At 41.0% G+C, this 9,839-nt stretch overlaps 1 long non-coding RNA gene across 2 annotated transcripts; it reads left to right on the top strand.

Moving 5' to 3' along the window:
• Positions 1-1,238: 1,238 nt before the first annotated feature.
• LOC128080237 (uncharacterized) lies at positions 1,239-7,898 on the top strand. Of its 2 annotated transcripts, none has more exons than XR_008206555.1 (3): positions 1,239-1,429; positions 3,369-3,697; positions 7,164-7,898. It is a non-coding gene; the product is annotated as an uncharacterized LOC128080237 (long non-coding RNA). The 2 variants fall into 2 exon arrangements; XR_008206556.1 differs by lacking the exon at positions 7,164-7,898 and adding an exon at positions 5,382-5,449.
• The last annotated feature ends 1,941 nt before the right edge of the window (positions 7,899-9,839 follow it).

Raw genomic sequence — 9,839 nt, 5'->3', positions numbered from 1 at the left:
CTAAAGGACAGTTCAGTGTCACATCAAGATTTCTAAGCTGGAACACAGGCCTGTCAAGAGGGATGGAAGAATAAATTTGCCTGGGAGCTCAAGCTGTTTCCTCTATCTTGACTTCAGCTAATTCTTTCATTCAATACTTGTCATTTATGTCCCTTTTCTTCACTCCTGTTGGAGGAGGCCAAGGATCCCAGCTGATACCACTGAAGATAGATCCCATTCTTTTTTTTTTTTTCCCCAAGAATCTGTACCACAGAAATGAGTATACGTTGAATGTTTCCTCTTCTGCAAAGAAAACAGCATATCAAATCATCCTGTTTATGTAATATATATAAGCTCAATTTTACTGAGTTTCAATGTTTAAAATATGAATTTTAATGTAGTGAAAGGCCTACTTTTCTACTGTCTCTTACACTTATGGCACTCCATAGAACCTAAGCAATGGGAAAAAAGTATGATACAGATCGTAATTTCAGGCCACAAAGTTCTTTCTATCATCAGTGTGTGCCATTGAAGTTAGCTGCCCACTGACAGGAAGCTTTCTAAGCTGGAACAGTTACTTTTTTTCGCAGCACGCAAGCATGTTTCTCTGAGTGTGTGTGTTTATAAATATATGTGATGTATTCATTTAGCATAATCTTCCTAACCTAAGCACTTTCAGCTGTACCTCAGCTTGGTTTTGTTAAAGATGTATTCATGCAGTAGCGCAGTTGTTACTGCAAATATGTATTCTTTGGCTCTACATCTGATTTCTTAAGCTGCAAATTGGTGAATGAGTATGTAATGAAGCAAAGAAACAACTTTATCGCACACCAAAGTTGGCTTGCTGGCAAATTCGTTGAAGTAACAGGGACAGAACCAGGTGAGCATTCAGCCGAGTGACTGTGTGGGATTAGCACTTTTTAGAATAGAGATGCTGCGTAGTAGAGCAAATGCTGCATAAATATACACCTGTCTAATCTCTAGTAGAATTATTTTCAGATAGTACTTGAAAAATATTTTATCTGTCATTGATTAACAAGGGAGATGGTGCTGGGTTACCATTGTCAGGATCAGTCAGTGTTGGAAAATGATGAATTATGGCACTGTGATCTGCTCTTCAGACCTTCCTGAAGAAGGCAACACTGGCAGAAAAAAAAAGAGATGGCTTTCCATTCTTATTTCAGTACTCATTTATTGTAGGAGTATCAAGTTAGCTAACACCTCTGCACTTGTCATCGATTGCTTTTACAGATTGCTACTCCCTTGGCAGCTTCCTGGCCACAGAGGTGAACCTTCTAGGAAGTGTCTTTCCAGTGGCTCTTACCTGAGGCTGAGGCTCCAGCTGGGACACCCTGTACACTTCTGCCCTTGTTCTCCGCTGCGTCTTCTGTGATTGCTCCTGCTCAGGCTACACTGCACTGCAAATATGAGCAAATGTGAGTCAGTGAAGGTATTTGACCTATTGGTAATTTATGCTTAGTTCACTCCTGCTGTCTAAATGACTCTACAGGAAAAGACACCTCCCTGTGTGAAAGACAAGTAGGTTTCTGTGCATGCATTCTAGCTGCTTCTGATCCTTTGGCAGCCTACAATGGCCAGAAAATGTAAAATTTGTGATCAAAGGTTTTGATCTACAACACCTCCTGAGTAAGTCATCGTTGCTTGAAGGTGGAAATAACTGCCAAGAATAGAGCAGACTGTGGACACTTACTCTGTAAAGTCTGCTTTCTATTGCACAATTGAAAGAGAACCCAAGGGGGTTCAGTGAACAAATCTCTGTGACAGGCCCAACAGTTGAATTTTGTCTCTCCTTCCTACAGTGAGTTAGAGCACAGATCTCTGCTACTCCAAAATGATCTGAAATGGAGTGTGATTTAATCACCTCCATTTTGGACTGTATGAGTGTGCTCTATTAATTAATTTTACTAAATCATTATACAGACCTGTTCAACCTGGCAGAGCTAATGAGAAGTTGTTGGCTGTCTTCGTTTGACAGTGGTTTTCATTTCCCAGTGTCCTCATAGAAGGCTGTTTTTGACTCTGATCTTTTCTCTCTCTCTTTTGGGTAGCATGGGAGCCTTGATAACTCAGGGTGATGCTGTCTGGAATAGTGACACAGAGCAAAAGGGGAGAGGGAACATTTTTCTTTTCCTGTTTTAAACCATTATTTTGTGTGGACAAAGGAGCAAGTTTGTCTAAACCATAAGAAATACAGATTTTGTGGATTTCAACAATACTGCCATTCTTTCAAAAAATCACTTTGTATCCCACTCATGTAAGCTGTTGAATGGTTATGTCATGCAAAAAGGTGGGTGACAGAGAAAAGCCCCAGATTCTTTCAGCTTGATCTGTGCAATCGATAAAGCTCACTAAGGTAATTACTCTCTGATTTAAAACCTGTTTTTCTATTTGCAAAGTTATTTGCTTGCACTGACCAAAATACTGCAGAGAACAAAAAAGAAGTTATAACTCACGTAAAAAAATAGTTTCTTCAGGAAGTTGTTTCCATCCCTCTCTCATCCAATTACCCCTTTCCCTTTCTTCTTCTTCTTTTGGGAGGGGAATAATTTTGTTTTTCTTATGAGCAAGGCTTAATTTTGCTTTTTAAAGGCATCTTCTTAGAACAAGCAACCCGGGCCGTGCACAGCTGGCTTTTGAAAACTGAGTTTCTACTGAAACTTCCCTGCTATTATCTTGACAATCTTATTATTATCAAAGCATGTGAATATTAGGTGTGACAATGAATGCTCACGGCAGGGAAGAACGTAACTTGGCCATCAGAGGAAGGGGGCCACTAACAATTGTGCCCCCTGTCACAAAAGCCATAATAATTTAATATTCTCATACTGGGATTCTCCATTTTGTTGGGCCTGCATAGAGCTGCTGAGTGTATTGTTTCCTTTTGGCCAAATCACCAGGGCCGTTCCTTGAACATTTTGCAAGACTTCAAATAATGGATCATGCTGATAATGACTTGAGGGCAGGATTTTTTTATTTTATTTTTTTTCTACGCCTAGGAATAAATGATTTAACTATTAAACAGAGTCAGGCTTCTAGCTTCTGAATGTAATTTATTTCAAGGTTGTGTTAAACTTGTTAGTAGATCAATCGTTTTTCTTCTTTTGCCAGCCTGCTTAGCAAAAGATAGCGAAGACAAATCAGCTAAATGTCATCGCCTCAGTATATTTGAAGTGTCACATATTGTAATAATTAACTACCAGCTGCATTAACTGGGTATGGTTTTTATTTTTTAGGATTGCATTTGTTCTGAGCACCTAAAATTTCTCAATATATAACAGAAGGTATTGAATGTTGTATTTTAAAGACAAATTACTTCACAAATTGGACAACTGTGTGACTTTAATGGCTGTTGTTGCTTCTTTGCACAGATTTGCTAGCTCACACAGAAGTCAGACATTGGTTGTCCCAAGCCTTCCTTGGAAGATGCTTTTCAAAACTGATTTGTTCCATATCCACTTTGACTTGTGTAAAAGAAAAGCTATACAGAGAGAGAGCTGAGCCAGGCAGAGCAGGCTGCTTGAGACGGATTTTTTGCAGCACAGGAATAAATGATTCTGTCAGTCTCAGGATACAGAGTCTTGGGTACAAACTGTTGTCTTCAGAAAGACTTGGATTTATCTGTTTATAGCATGAGAAAGCTCAGCAGCAACTAAAGGAGCAGGGGCAATACCAGAAATATCACGGACAATAGCTGCTGGTAAGTGGTCACTTAAAAGCCATCAGGAGGCATTTTCTCTTTCTATTTCTCACCTCTACTTGTGTGCCTGTATGCATGTACACTGAGTTTGTAAAATCCAGCAGTCGTACACCTGAAAAATGGTAAAAATTGGTCGAGGAAAGTTTTCTAATAAATATAGTGTTACACTTCTAAACACATGCTGGAGATTCCCATGACCACAGGGGTCCTGCCTCTTGTTTAACAGCCTGGTGGTCTGAAGCATCAAGGTCAGAGTGCAGCTATTGGTCTGCGTGCCTTTTGTCTGCGCTTCCAATTTAGGCTGGTGAAAAGGATAATCGTGTCTGAGCCAACCTTTGCTTCCAAACCCGCGCCATTGGAAGCCTGTTCATGAATTATTATGGGGAGATGCTTATGCTGGGTGGCCATTTAGAGACAAGGAGGAGGTGTCTTTCTGCAAAGTGGGTACTGGGAGCAAGGTTTGGGTTAAGTTAGCTGAGGCATCGAGGTTAACACCCTTGATCTTCCTTTGTTGAATGTGGTGGGATTTTTGGCACACACAAAGACAGGCTGGCAATTCCTGCATTTCAGTAGAGTTTACCACAGCCCTGGCAGCAGACAAGCCTCTATGTATACAAGGCCATCGTTTGCTTTTAGCACAAAACTGGGAGCTCTTTTCGTGCTGCAGGTATATATCACACAGACCTCAGTGAGCACAGGCATCCAGGACACAGGGGGACTGAGAGCATATGCAGAGAGGTTTGTCTTTTGAAGTGCCTGCTGTCCTGGAGTCTAGGAAAAACATTTTTCTTCTTGTGTGCAGCTCCATTTTTCCCTCCCTGTCTTCCTTTGGAAGTCAGTGAAGCTACAGCTGGGAGAGGAACAGAAGAACATGACTTATTGCTGCTGAATACAAGGATGCTTGTAAAAATCCAAAAGCAACAGATTGCTTATAGGAAGAGAGACCATGCCCTTTATATCACTAACCTCCAGCTCCTTTCAGTGACTGAAAACAGGGCTTCAGACAGGAATAGTTTTTTAGCTGCAGGAAAGTTGCTGTATCTGACTTTAACATCTCAGTATCATCCAGTTCTACAGTCAGCTGTAGTTTCTTAATCTGAGTTTGAGCTGCTCACAACTCTCTGAGGTTAAGGAATGTTGCCTGCTGGGTACAGGTTTCCAGCACATACCATCATGTGTGCCTTCTGCAGCCTGTTGTTTCTGGATGCTGTGGTTGTCAGTACAGTGAGCTGGAAGGACCTTTGCTCAGCACCAGCTTGCCAATTCCCAGATCCTTATAGCATGGATAATCAGGTTACATTTAAATTAAACTTCCTATGGAAATTCATGAAGTTGCATTAAAAATGCCTTGTAATTTGGGAGTCAGCTGAATTCCCATTTCTGCCTTTGCAGATCCTTGTTCTGTGAATGGATGCAAGCAGTGAGAAGGGCATAGGCTTGGATATTCTCTGAGCCATTATTCTTTATCAGCGCTTTCTCTGGGCCAGTGTTGGAAATCACCTGTGGGAACAGAAAGTCCTTACTGAATGCTGGTCACAGCAGACATCAAACTACTATGGGAAAAAGTCTCTGTAGAAGGATGTGGGTTGTCATAGGATGCCTTCACTTTGTACTCTGAATTATTAGTGCTTTGGTTTTGTTGTTGTTTTTTTTTTTTTTTTTTTTTTTTTTTTTTAACCTTAAGTCTATAGGCATCTCCACGAGCAACCTGTGTCTTGGGAAGATTCTAAGAGCCCAGCCTCTGCAAACAGCTGCTGTGATGTCTTAATTAAAACCAACTTCATACATATGCTTCTCCACTCCCAAGAGAGCTATACCAGCTCCTCACTCTAGCATGGAGTGATCTTTTGGCTCACTTTCATTGCTTGGCCAACATCACGCAGCCCAAGTTCTGTGGAACTCCTGGAAAGGGAATGCTGGGCCAAGTTCTGTCTTTAATTCAGTTTGTGCTGAGTTTACCATCACTGAAGTGGGCTAGGGAGAACGACACCATGAAAAAAACTCTACCTAGGAAAAAAGTCTTGACAGAAGGCTGCAGAACCCCTCAGGAGCTTGGGAAGTCAGTGGCAGGCACAATGCAAGTCTGGTAACAGTGTGGGCCAGAGTACCAGTGTCTGGATTCTCTAACTGTGAAAACAGTGATCGTTGAATTCAATGCAGGCCTATGGTGAATGGCAAGAGGGGCCAAACATGGCATTCAAAAATCTTTCTACTTTTCACTTCATTTTATTTGTTCCAAGTAATGACGGAGAACAGCAAGCCTGAAAAATGTATAATATTGTCACACTCCATAGTGATAAACTTGCTGTGTGCACCAATGGAGAGCGATGGTGGAGAACTAAGAAAAGCACCTTAAATCTAGCTGACTAATATTAAGCTGAAAGTAAGTCTTTCCTAGCTGTTGAACTGTTAACATTGAAAGAGATGAGGATTGCAGCTAGTGTGACATAGGTGCCTAACTTCATGAAAATCTTTCAGTAGTTAGTGAATATTGTTTTGATCTGGAGCGCACGCCTCTGCTGCAAATGAAGAATACATGTAAAATGCTTCTCAATCTGCAGTCAGAGCCTACTCATAAATCATGGGAATTGTTTCAAAATCTTGAGAAGATGCCTACTACGCTGCTGGTGAACTGTGGGTTAACTGGAACGTCACCTCCTGGTCCCTCTAATTGGGCTTATTTGCCATGGTGTGGCTTCCAATGCCATTTTGGAAACTCAAGGATGTGAAAAAACGGAGCGAAACCAATGCAAAGTGGGCTTAAAGTGACTGCTCTACTAAATGTCAACTGAACAACTAAATATAACCCTGAAAGTAGAATTTATGCTTTTCACTTCTTCGCTTTTTTATTGTGGTGAGAAAAAAGCCAGGAACTCAACGGGCTGTAACTTTAATAGGTCATTCCAGCCAGTGCTTACCTTTACAAAATCCTGATAATACAGAGAAGACAATACAGTGATCAAAAGCAGTGATGAGATTTTTTAGCAGCATTAACCGTCATGACCTAGCAAAATGAAAGAAAATGGTTTAACAGAACTGTCAGATCCAATATAGCTAATAAAGGCATGGATAAATGTTTATTACATACCGGAGACAGATCATTTCTGTACAGAAATTGAGGATGACCTTTACTGATAACTCTTATCTGCCTGATATCCTGAATAAGAAAAAGAGAGGGGGAGAGAGGGCTGCACTATTGCTGATATTTATGAAAGGTGGAAAAAAATTACACTTTGCAGATGACTGTTTTTAGTGCTCTCAAGAAAATAAAGATATGGATGTTCATTCTGCATGAGAGATCCTGAGTTCTAAGTTGACTGTGTCAAATGTAATGAGTGTGTTCAACTAGGAGACTTTTTCATAGACTTTATTTTCATGCAGTTATGTGTATTTATGAGTGTCCATGTTTGGAGGACTAATGGTTGCACTTGCACTGACTTTTCTCTCTGTGTACAATGTTTCCAAGCTAGCTGGATGATCTTCCTGCCAATACCCAAACCTGAAAGGAGATTTCCAAAAGCAGTTAGCTTCCAAAACTTCTCAGAAAGACTCAGTGGCCAGACTTGTGGGAGAAAACTGGAAATTTAGACCATTTACATTGGACTATAAATGCGATGCAAGCTTTTTGAGGAAATCTGGCCCTTGCATACCAGGTATGTACGAATTAGCAAGTATTTGAAATGTGGGCAATGCCAGTGCTGAACCTGGCAAGTGAGGCTGCGGTGATCCCATCCTGCCAGCCAACCACATAAATACAATTTGCCAGGCAGCCTGAGGCTCCAGGGATGTACAGTGACCTGCCAAGTGGATGATTAGAGTTCTGCAGGCAGGGAAATCAAAGAACAAGTTCATCTCAGGCTTTTTTCTCACTCCTAGGGTTCAAACTGTTGATACCTGACTTTCTTCATGCTCTCAGTACAGAATGATAGAATCATTAGGGTTGGAAAAGACCACTGAGATAATCTAGTCCAACTTGTTGACCCATCCCCACAATGCCCACTAACCATGTCCTTTAGTGCCATATCTTTGTGGTTCTTGAGCACCTGTAGTGACAGTGACTCCACCACCTCCTTGGGCAGCCTGTGCCAATACCTCTCTACTCCTCCTGAGAAAGGATGTTTCCTAATATCCAACCCGAACCTTCCCTAGTGCAGCTTAAGGCCATTTTCTCTCATCCTATACATATATAAAGAAGTTGTAAGGGTTCCCTTACTCTGTAAGCCAGAGCTGGGCATGCAGCAAGCATCACAACATATCTGTCAAAAAAATGACTAAAATGAGGTGTAAAGGTAATCAGAATCAGGCCTATTACACACAGTTAATCATAAGTAACGTTGTCTCGGTAATGGTTGCAATTAGATATAAACTTCAATGGTCTCAAACGTTTGCATGTTGGCCAATTATGCTGTAGGAATTATCAAGTAACCCATAGCACATTAGCCTTTTGTAACGCCATTGTTTGGAGCTACTCAGGTCACCAGATCCTCGCCAGGATGAATTAGCATAGCTCTCCAAGGTACAATGGTGCGGCGCTGATTTACATCGGCTGAAAGCTGTCCCTTTGTCTACTGGAGTTGTAGCGGGAGCAAGTTTAAATCACAGCTTTGCAGTGGAGGCTCCTTCGACCCAGCCTCGCAGAAACAATGGTACGTGTGTTTTCTCTCTCTCGGCTGTGCAGATGACTTATTAGATGCCAGCGGTAATGCAGAGGTCTGGTGGTAGCTCAACAATAAGCTGAAATCGTACTTTAATGGCGCAATTTGAAGCAAGGAAGGGGAACACATAATTAATGAGCTTATCTGACTTCTGCAAAAGAGAAGCCTATCAGATAAGGGAATTACTTAAGCATGCTGATGAGCAGCTTAAAACTTCCTCATGCTCTTGCTTATTAATACACTTTTTGTTTTCATTTTGCAGAACCACAGTGGTGTATTGCTACTGCTGTTTCCTGACAGCGCTTACATTTCCTTTATAGTAACCTTGCATAAAAGGCATTTCTCAGGTCGTTAACATGGTAGATCCATTGGACAGAAGCTTCCAGACCAGGCCCACAGATGCTCTGTGTTATTTTGGGCACTTGTAGCACTTTTTCTGATGAACCCCCAACTCCGTGTTTGTTTATGATGTAAAGCTGCCTATTTGTCTCTATGATGCAGTATCACCACTTTTGCCTTGTGCGTGGATTCTGAGATGCAGTTTCTAGACCTCATGGCTGGTTCTGGGCTATGTGGTTTCTAAGAGAATTATTTCAAAGGAAAAACCTTGGTGAAATTAGTTGCAGTTTTAAAACAGAATATTTTGTCAAAATCAAATTTATTTCAATGAGGGGCAATCACTCTAATGGCCGAGAAGAATGCAAAGATTAAATGAGGTATGAATAGCTGTAAGATGGTACAATTACCTCCTCAGAAACAATATATTTGTAAAGTTAATTCCTGTTGAACATGAACAATCTCCTTACACTTGACCCCTCTCTATTGCCTCTTCCATGCTTGAACTCTCCTTGAACTTTGAAGATCCATCTTGAGAGTATGATATGGCCATCTCTTTTGCATCTGGTTATTTTAGCTCCAATTTGCAGCCCTAAAACGGCAATTATGGTGATATATTGTTCAAGTCACCCGACATGGATTAGTATCGGGATCAGCGCGTTTATGCACAGGAGTGGTGAATGGAGACTACAGCTATGATTTTAAATGACTTGATTAATTTCGAAACAACACTTCAGAGTCCATTACATCCAGCAGGTGTTGGGGTTCAGACTGCCTTCCCTTAAGCAGGGCAAGCATGTCATATTTATTGCTTTTTTTTTTTTTTTTTTTCTCTTTAACATTTCTTTTTATTTTTTCCTCTCCTCCATCCTTTCTTTCTGTAAATGCCCGTGGCCTCGGAGGCAACGTGGATCAAATTCCCATTTTCATAATTCAGAGGGCAAGATTCAGATAGCTAAACTGTAATACGTTCCTTTACAAAGTTTGCTGGGGACAGCAGCAAATTATCAGTGTGAAGACCATGACTGGGTGAACAGCAAGGCTGTTTTGTTGGCTCAGGGTCAATTAAATAATGCCGAGCCTGCATAAAACATCTGTTTTAATGAGCTTTTGATCTAATAGTGCTATTTGAGACTGTGAATGTCAGCATC

Source organism: Tympanuchus pallidicinctus, unplaced genomic scaffold (genome assembly GCF_026119805.1).
Source record: "Tympanuchus pallidicinctus isolate F22 unplaced genomic scaffold, pur_lepc_1.0 scaffold2, whole genome shotgun sequence".
NCBI classification, from domain to species: Eukaryota; Metazoa; Chordata; class Aves; order Galliformes; family Phasianidae; genus Tympanuchus; species Tympanuchus pallidicinctus.
Note: the sequence above shows the minus strand (reverse complement) of the source record. Positions and strands in the feature narration are given on the sequence as shown.